This window comes from Kogia breviceps, chromosome 18 (genome assembly GCF_026419965.1).
Source record: "Kogia breviceps isolate mKogBre1 chromosome 18, mKogBre1 haplotype 1, whole genome shotgun sequence".
Classification (NCBI taxonomy): Eukaryota; Metazoa; Chordata; class Mammalia; order Artiodactyla; family Physeteridae; genus Kogia; species Kogia breviceps.
The window spans coordinates 14,253,632-14,267,093 of NC_081327.1; the positions used below are offsets into that span (position 1 = coordinate 14,253,632).

General features: G+C 41.2%; 1 long non-coding RNA gene and 1 pseudogene across 1 annotated transcript in view; both read left to right on the top strand.

Annotated features, from left to right (window-relative positions):
- LOC136793034 (uncharacterized) overlaps positions 1-13,462 on the top strand; it is a 37,092-nt gene that overhangs the window by 3,119 nt on the left and 20,511 nt on the right. The gene's annotated exons all lie outside the window — the stretch shown is intronic.
- Positions 3,404-4,284, top strand: LOC136793031 (zinc finger protein OZF-like; annotated as a pseudogene).

The window sequence follows — 13,462 nt, forward strand, 5'->3', positions numbered from 1 at the left end:
AGACCAGACAAAAGAATTCAAGAGGGGTGGGGGGGGATTTAATGTAATAACAATAGGTAGATAGATAGGGCTTGTCAACTTGTGAACTTCAGTATAGATTTCAGACATTTCTTTGTCAGCCCCAAAATGTTAGTATTATAGCTTTTCTCCTAGGCTATTCCATTTCTCCAGAGAAGAGCCTTCTCACCTCTTGACTGCAAGAATTTTGAGGGTCCAATAGTGATGCGGTCCCACCATTTATTTTTTATTTATTTATTTTTAAAATTTTATTTATTTATTTATTTTTGGCTGCATTGGGTCTTCGTTGCTTCGCGTGGGCTTTCTCTAGTTGCGGTGAGCGGAGGCTACTCTTCGTTGCGGTGCTGGTGGCTTCTATTGTTGCAGAGCACAGGCTCTAGTTGAGCAGCCTTCAGTAGTTGTGGCACACGGGCTCAGTAGTTGTGGCTTGCAGGCTCTAGAGTGCAGGCTCAGTAGTTGTGGTGCACTGGCTTAGTTGCTCTGTGGCATGTGGGATCTTCCTGGACCAGGGCTCGAACCTGTGTCCCCTGCATTGGCAGGCGGATTCTTAACCATTGCACCACCAGGGAAGTCCCCCATTTATTTTTTATTGTAATTTTTTATTAAAGTATAGTTGATTTACATTCCACTATTTTTTTAATCCTCTGATTTCAGCATGGTGCCTCTGCCATCTGCTTTTCTTCATATCCTTGTGTCTAAAGCTTCCCTGATTCAATTTCTCTAGGGAATAAATATTCTGTTCTTTGCCAGAATGGTGTGGTAATGTATTATGTATTTCTGCATAGCAAATTGCCCTACAATGTAGCAGCTTAAAACAACAAACATTTATTCTCTGAAACAGTTTCTGAGGGTCACAAATCTGGAAATAGCTTAGCTGGGTGATTCCAGCTCAGGGTCTCTTGTGAGTTTGCAGTCAACCTGCTGGCCAGACTTGACTGGGACTGGGACATTTGCTTCCAAGGTAGATGGCTCATTCACATGGTTTTTAGTAGTTCCTTGCTGGCTATTGTCAGAAAGCTTCAGTTCGTTGTTACCTGGGCCTCACCACAGGGCTGCCTGAGTGCCCTAACGACTGGCTTAATAGATTACCCCAAGAGCAAGTGATACAAGAAAGACCAGAGTACCTTTTATGATCCAGGTTCAGAGGTCTCATCCCATCACTTCCACCATAATCTGTTCATTACAAGTGAGTCACTAAGTCCAGCCCACACTCAAGGCAGGGGCCAGGGAGAGTATAAAAAATTTGTGGACATGGTTCAGAACTACCACAGGTGGTAATCACTTGGCTTAAATGGGGATGGGGGTGCTGAGCTTGAAACTACTCTTAAGCCCTTTTTTCAGCTCCATGCTTTAACTACCTTTTTTTTTTTTCGGTATGCGGGGGGCCTCGCGCGGCATGTGGGATCTTCCCAGACCGGGGCACGAACCCGTGTCCCCTGCATCGGCAGGCGGACTCTCAACCACTGCGCCACCAGGGAAGCCCTAACCACCTTTTGAGACATTTGGTTTCTCCAGTCCATGAGTTGTTTTAGTGATTTGTTTATAGCTTATTTTCATTGGCACTCTTTTCTGTGTGCACTTTTATTTGAGCTACTTGGTTCTGCTGTTAGCTAACAGTCTTACTTCTGCTGCCACCTTTGAAAAATGTGTAGACATAACTCATCAACTATACCAATTCTTTTTTTTTCTTGTGAGTTTATATTGTCCCACTCTCCCATTTACATAACTTGAAGTTTCTGGAGGAAGCAAAAATAAATGCTTTTCAATTCACTATGTTTAATACACTATGTCCTCTTTGTATGTTTATCCCTCTGGTCATTCTATCCTCTGTCTAGTCTTCTAAATAGACTCATTTTATTAACTCACTCTTTCATCCTATTTGTTACTTACTCATTTTGAGATCTCTTCCTTTTGTTGATTTCTGAGTTATGGAAGGTTAATTTAAAAGCATTCGAAGCTATACATACAAATTAAATGGCATTGTACTACCCAAAGTTCCTCAGTAAGAGTTTCCTCCTCAAAACCAAGGACCTTGGGGCTTCCCTGGTGGCGCAGTGGTTGGGTGTCCGCCTGCCGATGCAGGGGATGCGGGTTCGTGCCCCGGTCTGGGAGGATCCCACGTGCCGCAGAGCGGCTGGGCCCGTGAGCCATGGTCGCTGAGCCTGCGCGTCCGGAGCCTGTGCTCCGCGATGGGAGAGGCTGCGACGGGGAGAGGCCTGCGTACCGCAAAACAAAACAAAACAAACTAAGGGACATGAACTGGGATACTGGGATTGACATATATACACTATTGACACTATGTATAAAATAGATAACTAATGAGAACCTACTGTATAGCACAGGGAACTCTACTCAGTGCTCTGAGGTGACCTAAATGGGAAGGAAATCCAAAAAAGAGGGGATATATGTATACATATAGCTGATTCACTTTGCTGTACAGTAGAAACTAATACAACATTGTAAAGCAACTTATATTCCAATAAAAATTAAAACAAAACAAAACTAAGGGCCAGTAGATATGAGCACTTGTGATTTCATTCATATTGGGTGATTCTTTAGACCTGAAACTGAAGCATCTACCCCATAATAACAAATATGTGAAATTTTATTAATAAAATAATACAAAAATTTTAAGTGATGATGATTACAATAATCATTTTCTGCATACTTACCACATACTAAACAGCATTTTAAACAATTTTCACATATTAATTTTTAATGCTTATTCTTTGTACTCCATTTTAGAAGAAATCTTGGAAGTTAATAAGCAGATAAGAGAGGGAACTGAAAGATTCATGAGTCAAATTGTAGATATCTCCAAGAAAATACAGTTTGAAAAAGGCAGTGAATTTAAGTGAGTCAGAGACATCCTCTAAATTTCAGCCATTGTTTCTTCAAGACAAGGCTTGTATCAATGTGACTCACTTGAAGAGTTGAAAACTTAATTTAGACTTAAGATAGTATGAAGGAATTTATGTAAGAAAGAAATGCTATGAATATAATTAGTATATTATAATTTATCTTACCTTATAGTGACCCCAATTAAGTGAAATCTGTATAAACAGGGATTTAGCAATAAACCTCATCAAATACCTGAGACTACACAGTGGAGAGAAAGCCTACAAACCCTGTCCATATGGGATCCTTATATTCACATCCTTAATCTTATTAGTCACTAGAGAAATAATGCAGCAGAAGAAACCTATACATGTAAAGAATATTGGAAAACCTTCAGTTATTCAAACTAATTGAATACGAGAAAATTCAAACTGTGGAGAAACTCAATCAATGTAACAAATTTGGAGAACTGTTTTTTCCAGAAGCAAAACTTCATAGAACATGAGAAGATTTTAAACCTTATGAATATGAGAAAGCTTCCATTCAGATGTCACACCTCATAAGTCACCAGAGAATTCATACTGGAAAGAAATCTTATTCGTGTAAGAAATGTGTGAAAGCCTACAGCCACAAATCAAATATCACTGACCCTAAGAAAATCCATATGGGAGAGAAAACCTTTGAATGTAATGAATGTGGAAAAAACTTCAGCCAGAAGCAATACCTCACTAAGCATCACACTGCTCACTTTGGAGAGAAATCCTGCAAATGTAAGGAATGTGGAAAATCCTTTCTTTCAATCAGAAAGAAAATCTCATTACCCATCAGAAAATTCATACTAGAGAGAAACCGTTTGGATGTTAATGACTGTGACAAAGTTTTAATTCATAAGCCTCATTAAACACCAGAAAATGCACAATGGAGAAAAATCCTATACATGTAAAGAATCTGGGAAAACCTAAAGCAGCAAATCAAATCTCATCAAAGCATGAGAAAATTCATATTGGAGAGAAACCCTTCAAATGTAATGAATGCGGAACAGCCTTTAACCAGAAGCAATACCTCATTAAACATCACGATATTCATACAGGAGAGAAACCCTTTGAATGTAAAAAATATGGAAAATCCTTCTCTCAAATCACATCACTTAGTGTACATGTGAAAATTCATACAGGTGAAAAGCCTTATGAATGTAAGGTATGTAGGAAAGCCTCTCAAAGCTCATATCTTACTGTATATATGAGAAGTCATACAGGTGAGAAACCCTATGGATTTAATCAATGCGAAAAAGCTCTCTCTCAATTCTCAGCTCTTGCTTTACATGTGAGAACACATACAGGTGAGAAGTATTATCAGTGTAGCAAATGTGGGAAAGCATTCAGCCAGAAATCACACCACATTAGGCACCAGAAAATTCATACTCATTAAAGATAATATGAATGCCTTGAATATAGCAAAGCCTTCAGTAGGAGTTTGCACCCACACATCAGAGAATTCATTCTGGGGTAAAACATTATGAATGCAGGAAAGCCTATAGCAGGAGCTCAAAATATATGAGGCATCAGAACATTCTTATGAGAAGAAACAATATAATGAAAAGCCAACAAATTTTCAGTAAACATCATAGTTAATGCTGAATCTTTGGAAATAGTCCCATTAAAGTCAGAGATAAGACATACTACTTGATATCACCACAACAAGTCAGTTAATCTAGAGGCCAGGACCAATGCAATAAGATGGGGAAGAGATATAAGGATTGAAAAGGAATAAATCTTTTCAGATGATACAATTTTTCTATACAGAGTTATGATTATTAAAACTTTATAATATGCACTACTAGATATTAGATTAATAGAATGGTATATGAAGCCGAGATACAGTCCAATTCTGTGAAGAAATGCTGACCTAATTAAACAATGTTTTGGGTGATAACTGGCTTTCCTTGTAGAAAAAGAAAGATTCCTGCCTTATATTTTACATTAAAAAATAATCCATTGTGGAAAAAAAAAATAAAACTTTTAGGAAAATAACTCAATAAACTTGGATAGAGAGATTTTCCTAAAGTACACCCCAAAACTTCTTTTACTATTATGCCTTAGAGAAACTCTGATACATATACACAGGGAGATGTGTATGTGTCTTGATGTTCTTTGCATTGTGATTTCTGGTAGCCAAAAGCTATTAGCATTATTTCTAGCAGCCAGATGTTGCGGGTGGGGGAACTGGAAATGTCTATCATTAGGGAAATGGTTGAATAAAATGCGTTATATTTATATGATGGAATAATGTATAGCAGCTGACTGCAACAAACCGTATCTATATGTATTAATAGGGAAAGATCTCAAAAACATGATGTTGAAAAAAATCAAAAGGGCAGATGATGCACATAATACAATGATATCTTTTTTTTTTTTTTTTTTTTTTTTTTTTTTTTTTTTTTGCCGTATGCTGGCCTCTCACTGTTGTGGCTTCTCCCGTTGCGGAGCACAGGCTCCGGATGCGCAGGCTCAGCGGCCATGGCTCACGGGCCTAGCCGCTCCGTGGCATGTGGGATCTTCCTGGACCGGGGCACAAACCCATGTCCCCTGCATCGGCAGGCGGACTCTCAACCACTGCACCACCAGGGAAACCCTACAATGATATCTTTAATTAGAATTAAAGCAACATTAATATTGTATATTGGTTATAGGTATGGATATATATGTAAAGGTATAAAAAAGGATTGGAAGTTTGTATGCTAAATTCATGATGGTGATTGCCTTCGGGGACAAGGAAGGAGAGAGAAGAATGGGATAAGGGTGATGGTTAAAGGAGATTTTGGCTTCACATCTACATATCTATATGTTATTTAAAAATGACAAAGAACCAAAATATTAGTTATTTCTATATGGTGGTAATATACATGTTTGTCTTACTATTTTTTTTGTTTGTAAAGTTTTCATGGTTTAAAAAGGTGAAATTATCTTTCCTATAGAAATAATGTAACATTGGTCTCCATTTCCAATCAGAAACTAATGGTGTTTTTTTAAGAAGTTTTTATAAGCTATTAGGTTTACTGAACACTATAAACCATAGCTTTGAAAGAATTTTGGAAACATAACACAACAGGGCAATTTGTAGATTACAGGGTTGCAAAATCTTAAAATCAGTTTGCTCTTTTCTCCCTAGAAGATGTGCTGGTTAAGAATCTCATACTATTTTGTAGTTTTCAATAATATGCTAAGAAACAATACATATGTATAATGGAAAGAATATATATGTATGATGCCATTAAAGAGAGGCAAGAATACATATGAAGCTTACTAGGAAGGAAGACAGTTATTTTAGGAAGGTAAAATTAGCTACCATGCAGCAAGATGGGGAACACTGGCAATGCAAGTTAAGAATGGTAGCAAAGGTCTTAGATGTGCAAAAACTGAGTAATCCATGTACTCAGTGCCTCTATAAAAATAGCATGAGGAAATAAAATACTAGTGAAACATCTATACCAGTTAATGTTATTATCATCATCATCATCATTATTTATTTATTTTTGGCTGCGTTGGGTCTTCGTTGCTGTGCGTGGGCTTTCTCTAGTTGCAGCGAGTGGGGACTACTCTTCGTTGCGGTGCACAGGCTTCTCATTGCAGTGGCTCCTCTTGTTGCAGAGCACAGGCTCTAGGCGTGCAGGCTTCAGTAGTTGTGGTACACGGGCTCAGTAATTGTGGCTCATGGGCTCCAGAGCGCAGGCTTAGTAGTTGTGGTGCATGGGCTTAGTTGCTCCGCAGCATTTAGGATCTTCCCGGACCAGGACTCGAACCTATGTCCCCTGCATTGGCAGGTGGATTCTTAACCACTGCACCACCAGGGAAGTCCCATCACTACTTTTTATTGTGGTGATTAACACCAGTTAAGCACTAACTAAATAGAACATGATTAAATAACTAAATGATAGAAAAACTTGGCCTATAAATAAAGATGGAGGATAAAAGTAAATATTTAGAAAGCTATATCTAGAGGGGAAAAAAGCTGAACTCTCTCACATTTCCCCACATGATCTCCCGAAGTCACCAAGGCTGGATATGTTTATTGCTTGAGGAGGGACTTGCTTGTGTTGGGATTCTCCACTTTTAGACCTACTAGGTAGCCAAAGGGCTGTGCCTACCTTCAGGACACAGAGGGGATTTCTCCTTTGTTATAAAGTACACAGCTGGGGGACTTCCCTGGTGGCACAGTGGTTAAGAATCCGCCTGCCAATGCAGGGAACACGGGTTTGATCCCTGGTCCTGGAAGATCCCACGTGCTGCAGAGCAACTAAGCCCGTGTGCCACAACTACAGAGCCTGCGCTTTAGAGCCTGCGAGCCCCAACTACTGAAGTCCACATGCCTAGAGCCCGTGCTCCGCAACAAGAGAAGCCCGCGCACCACAACGAAGAGTAGCCCCTGCTCACCACAAATAGAGAAAAGCCCGCGCGCAGCAACGAAGACCCAACGCAGCCAAAAATAAATAAATTTATTTTAAAAATAAAATAAAAAATAAAGTAAATGGCTGGGATTTCCTTGGTGGTCCAGTGGTTAAGACTCGTGCTTCCACTGCAAGGGAACTAAGATCCTGCGTGCCGCACAGTGCAGCCAAAAAATTTAAAATAAACAAAAATATAAAAGTACACAGCATGCTGTACTTGTATGGTTTTACTTACTAGAGTCTCTCATAAAGCCTATGAGGAAGGACTAGATCTTGTTCACCTCTATGTGGTTTACAACACCTCTCTTGCGGAAGGTAGGGAAGGAAGGAAAGAAGGAAGGTAGGCAGGCTGGAGAAAAATTGACAAGCTTTCTGATTCTGAGGTCTCAGATTAGGCTTTCTTTCTGGAGTGGACAGAGGAATATGTATTTCAAAAGCACTCAAATAAGGATTTCCTTGGTGGTCCAGTGGGTAAGACGCCGCACTCCCGATGCAGGGGGCCCAGGTTCAATCCCTGGTCGGGAAAGTGGATCCCACATTCTGCAACTAAAGTCCGCATGCCGCAACGAAGATCCTGTGTGCCGCAACTAAGATCAGGTGCAGCCAAAAAAACAAAAAACAAACCAGCACTCAAATAAGCGCATGTTGAGTGATTAAAAGTAATTAATTATGTGAGCATTTTCCCACCTGCAGGAGCCAGTTCTGCCAATGTCCCCCATACCCCTTTCCCTCAGTCATCTCAGCAGGAAATTACTATACTATGTCTCTCACACGGGTGAAGAATGTTAGAAGCATTTTAGCAGACTGTGATAGGGCCCAGAATGGGGTCAGGTAAAAGTAAATACCAGTCCTTATTAGGCGATCCTGGCCTCCAGTGGTGCATTTGCCCTGAGACACACGCAGCTTCCTGTTCTGTCATAGAAAGCGGACCTATCAGGTCACCACCTCCAGGTGACAGTTTCCTGACCTCCAGAAACTTCTTTAGTCAGGCATCACTTCATTCCTCACTCCTACATTCGACTCCTACACTTGACTCGACTTTGCCGCCGTGCACTATGCTCATGACAGTGCCCTGGTGTGGCCACAGGAGGAACTCAGCAGAGCACTGGGGAGTCTCCATAACAGCGGCCATAGGGCTGTTTTACGGAAACCCAGCAAGGCTGTGGCTGGCCCTCAAGAATCCTTTCACACGTTCATTTTCTTCCTAGTCATATGTCAAAGGGGAGCAGAGAGGCAAATGGATGGACTAGTATCCACACACAAGCTGCAGGTGACAGAATTCTGATTTTCCAGAACTAGTCCTATACAGTGGTAGATGTGGTGGTTAGTTGGGGTGGGAGAAGCTTCATACCATGTATTTGTTTAGTGACCCCAGGTTAAATTATATTATGATTTTTATTTAATGGCTATTAAATGCTCAGAAACGAATTAAGATAGCATGTATTGATTCACAATTTTTACACCAATCCATTTCTTTTTGTGTTGTTCTTCTAAAAAATTCTAGGATTTACCTGTGATTATATTTGTATTTTTCATGCCTATGTTGATATTTTAAAATTTGTATCCATGTTTTTTTCCAGCTCATGAATGTTTTCTTCAACTATTTCTGTTCAGTTGCTCTGGAGCCTGCCTTAGGAATATCTCTAATTCTTTATTTTGTATCTCTGATCTCTTTTCTCTGTATCTATCATATTCATTCTTTTTTCTTTTGTCCCTTTCCTCTGAATCCTGAAAGAAATTTGTCTTTGATATCACTGATATGATTTTTTTGCAGTGTCAATTTTTTAAAATTAAGTTTTAGCTCTTAGCAGCTAATATCATTGCTTCCTATAGTGGTGAAGTTTTTGGTAGTTACTCAAGACTGTTAGATTTGATTATTTGCAGTTTTGTTTTTTAATGGGGGAGAAAATTTTTTTTTCTAATAGTATTTCTGAAAACTTCTAACTGCTTACTATATAAAATTAAATTTTTAAAAATGAAATCAGAGTGGCAGTATAATAAAACAATTTTAATTTGCTGTTTTAGTGTGTCATGGTATAGTATACATAGTTTATTTTCTCATAATTTCTAGCATTGTTTTGGAACAGACTGGTTGAATCATACATTTGTAATTATCCTATTACAATAGGATTACAATAGGGTTCACAATAATGATACATGCAATGTCTTTGTGGAGAGAACTCAGTTTTCCAGAGACACTGACTTTGGGGTATTCATTTCCTGATTTGTTCTCTTTAATTTGAATAGTAAAGATTTAGAAATTTAGCATTTTATTGCAGTGCTTTAAATAAAGAAAACTGTTCTACTTTCTAGGTCCTCCATTAAGCCACTGAGTAAAATGCCAATCCATTCATCTCAGCTTCAATCTTATCTTGCAGAAGTTTTTCTCAAAAAATTCTGACTAATAAGGTTTTCTGAAAGACCACGTGTTTCAGAATTATTCCCATCCCTCCTAGTGGTGAGGGAGCTGGGATATTTATATACCAACCCTCAGGGGATGTTAATTTCCTTTCACTTGTGACCTGCTGCTCACTCATGGGCAGAGCAGTATTTCACAGCTATGAAAAAAGTCCCTAAAGCACAGAGATGCAGATATAACAGCAGAAAGTTGTCTGCAGCATACTGCTTCTCTTTGCTCCTGTTTAAAGTTACTCATGAACCCATTCTTTTCTCTATGTTCCTGAGTGCCCCATCTCCCTGCTAGGGAGAACTATTCATAAGTTGGCAGCAACCCCCCCATTTAAATCAAGGTGAGTTAGAAATCAGTGTGCCCCTGGAGAGGGGACCAGAGCTACTTATGCTATTAGCTGATAGGAAAGAAGTTTCTACTGGGAGTGACAAGACTGTTGAGCTATCAGGGGTAAGCCCACAGATGTGGGCACAAGGGGACATGGGCCAGGCCCTTGGGGCCAGCCTGTAGTATTCCACTTAAAATCTAGACATAGCTGCCCAAATAAAAAACAGTACCCTTTGCACCAGGAAGGCCTACAAGGCATAGCTCCTGTAATCCAGAAGCTAATAGAACAAGGTCTTATCCAACCTTGCCAGACTGCCTGTAACACCCCCATCCTCCCAGTAAAAAAAGGCAACGGTGAATACTGTATGGTACAAGATCTGAGGGCAGTTAACGAGGCTACAGAGGACATTCAACCAGTACTCCTAAACCCTTATACTCTGCTAGCTACTCTCCCCCTTTTCCCGGACCAGAACTGGTACTCTGTCCTGAACTTAAAAGATGCTTTTGTTTGTTTGTATTCCCTTGGCTCCAGAGTCCTAAGAAATTTTTGCCTTTGAATGGCAGGGCCCCAACACTCAGCAAAAGCACCAGTACTTCTGGACAATCTTGCCACAAGGATTTAAGAACTCTCCAACTCTTTTGGGGGAAGCCTTAGCAAAGGACCTAAGGGACCTTCATTTAGAGGAGGGAACTCTCTTGCAATATGTGGATGATACTTTGGTCGCCAGCCCCTCAAAGCAGCTATCAGATAAGAACACCATCATGACCCTAAACCACTTGGCAGACAAGGAATATAAAGTTTCAAGGAAAAAGGCTCAGATATCTCAGATAAGGGTCACCTACCTGGGGTTCACATAGACTGAAGGGAAAAGAAGCCTGCCCAGGGAAGGAAAGAGGCCATCTTTGGCCTCGGGCCACCAAAAACCCAGAGACAGCTCAGGCGGTTTCTAGGAATGGCTGGGTTTTGCCGAATCTGGATTCCCAACTTCTTCCTAATAGCTAACCCCCTCTACAAGGGAAAGACAATGACTGCTTTGAATGGGACTTCACCTGTGAAAGGGTCTTCAAGGAACTAAAGTTGGGTCTTTAGTTCCTTAAAGGCCCAGTTGCTTCAGCCTCCTGCTCTGGGTCTTCCAGATCTTATCAAACCCTTTAATTTGTACATGAAAGACAGGAAGTAGCCCCAGGAGTGCGCACCCAGAAGTTAGGCCCCCTAACTTGAGTGGTGGCATACTTCTCCAGACAGTTAGATCAGACAGCCAAAGGATGGCCGCCTTGCATGCAAGTAGTGCAGCCACCACTACCCTCTTAAAAGAGGCAGAAAAGTTGACTTTTGGACAAACCACAACACTTTGGACCCCACATCCGGTACCAGGCCTTGATTAATTATAAGGGAACTGAATGGCTATCGCCTGGGAGATCCATTCAAGTTCAGGCCGTGTTGCTAGACAACCCTGTCATGACCATGAAGACTTGCCAAACCCTGAACCCCATGACTCAGCTTCTGGCAGAATCAGGAAATCTAGAGCATAATCGTATAGAGACAATAGACAGTTTATTTCAGTCAGCTTGACGTCAAGAATGAGCCAATCCCCAATGTGGACGAAGAATGGTTTACAGGTAGTGATTTTATAAAGGAAGGGAAGAGCAATGAAGTTATGCCATTAACACTTTGGGAGAAGTAACAGAAGCAAGTGCCCTTCCCCTGGAGACCCCACTCAAAAGGCTGAGTTAAAAGCACTAACCTGAGCCCTAGAGCTGGGAAAGGGGAAGAGTCTCAACATTTATACCAACTCTCAGTATACCTATGGCATTTTACATTTTACAATTTGGAAAGGAAGATGTATGCTTCTGACCACAAGCAGGTTAAACATGGGGCAGAAATCCTAAGGTTATTACAAGCCATCATGCTGCCTAGAGAATTGGCATTCACTGCAGAAGCCACCAAAAGGGAGATGCGGAAGTAATAAAAGAGAACAACAGAGCACATGCAACAGCTAAGGAAGATGCACTGAGATCTAACTCCCCCTTGGTCTTGCCCTTAATGCCAATAAAACCTGACCCTCTGAATTACACCCCAGTCTATACAGAGGAAGAACTCGGGAAGGCCGAAAGATGGGGATTCTCCCAGGAGCCATCCCAAGGTGGATGGCTGACTAGCCAACATGGACAGTACTTCTTTCTCAAACCCGCAGCCTACCATGCAATAAGAGAAGTCCATCAGAGTACCCATTGTGGGAAAGAAGCCCTCCATAACTGGCTTGTAAGGATGTTGTTGACCCCAGGCCTAAGAGTCCTGATAGGGCAAGAGGTCAAGTCCTATCCTATCTGCAACACTAACAGCCCAAACACTGGGCCTCTGCATGGGCCCAGTGTCCAGGCAAGCCAGGTAAGAGGTAACGACCCTGGGAAAGACTGGCAGATAGATTTCACTGTCATGCCCCGAGCAACAGGAAACTTCAGGTACCTCTTGGTGTTAATAGACACTTTCTCCAAGTGTACGGAGGCCTTCCCACAAGAAAAGAGACTGCCATAGAGGTCTCCAAGATATTATGAAAGGAAATAATCCCGACGTTTGGGCTCCCCAGATCTCTTCAGAGTGGCAGTGGGCCCACCTTTGTGTCCCAGGTCATCAAACATGCTGCCTAGGCTCTAGTGTGGACGGAGGTTACATTCTGCCTGGAGACCTCAATCTTCTGGAAAGGTTGAAAGGACAAATCAAACCCTTAAGAGGACACTGGCTAAACTGTGCCAGGAAGCCCCAGAAAACTGGATTAAGTTTTTACCTGTAGCCTTGCTTTGCTTACACCTGGCCCCACAGGGAAAGTTAAAATTAACTGCCTGATGTAGAGGATGGAGTTGAGGACATGGGGGTGGGGGGTGAGGGTAAGCTGGGACGAAGTGAGAGAGTGGCATGGACATATATACACGACCAAATGTAAAATCGATAGCTAGTGGGAAGCAGCCGCATAGCACAGGGAGATCAGCTCGGTGCTTTGTGACCACCTAGAGGGGTGGGATAGGGAGGGTGAGAGGGAGGGAGACACAAGAGGGAAGAGATATGGGGATATACATATGCATATAGCTGATTCACTTTGTTATACAGCAGGAACTAACACAACATTGTAAAGCAATTATACTCTAATAAAGGTGTTAAAAAATAATAATAATGGTAATAAAAACTGGAAAGTGTGAAAAAAATAATTAACTGCCTTTGAACTAATGTATGGTAAGCCAGTTCCCTCCATGGAAAAAGAGGGACCCTTGAGTCCTCATGAAATGGAACAACTCAGATATGCCCTACAGGTGGGAGAAGCTATGAAGGCCCTCACTGCCTATGGAAATCAGGTGCTGCCTGCTCCCACAGATCTCATGCTGTATCCATTCTAGCCAGGGGACTGGGAAAACTGGGAGTCCTCAGGACC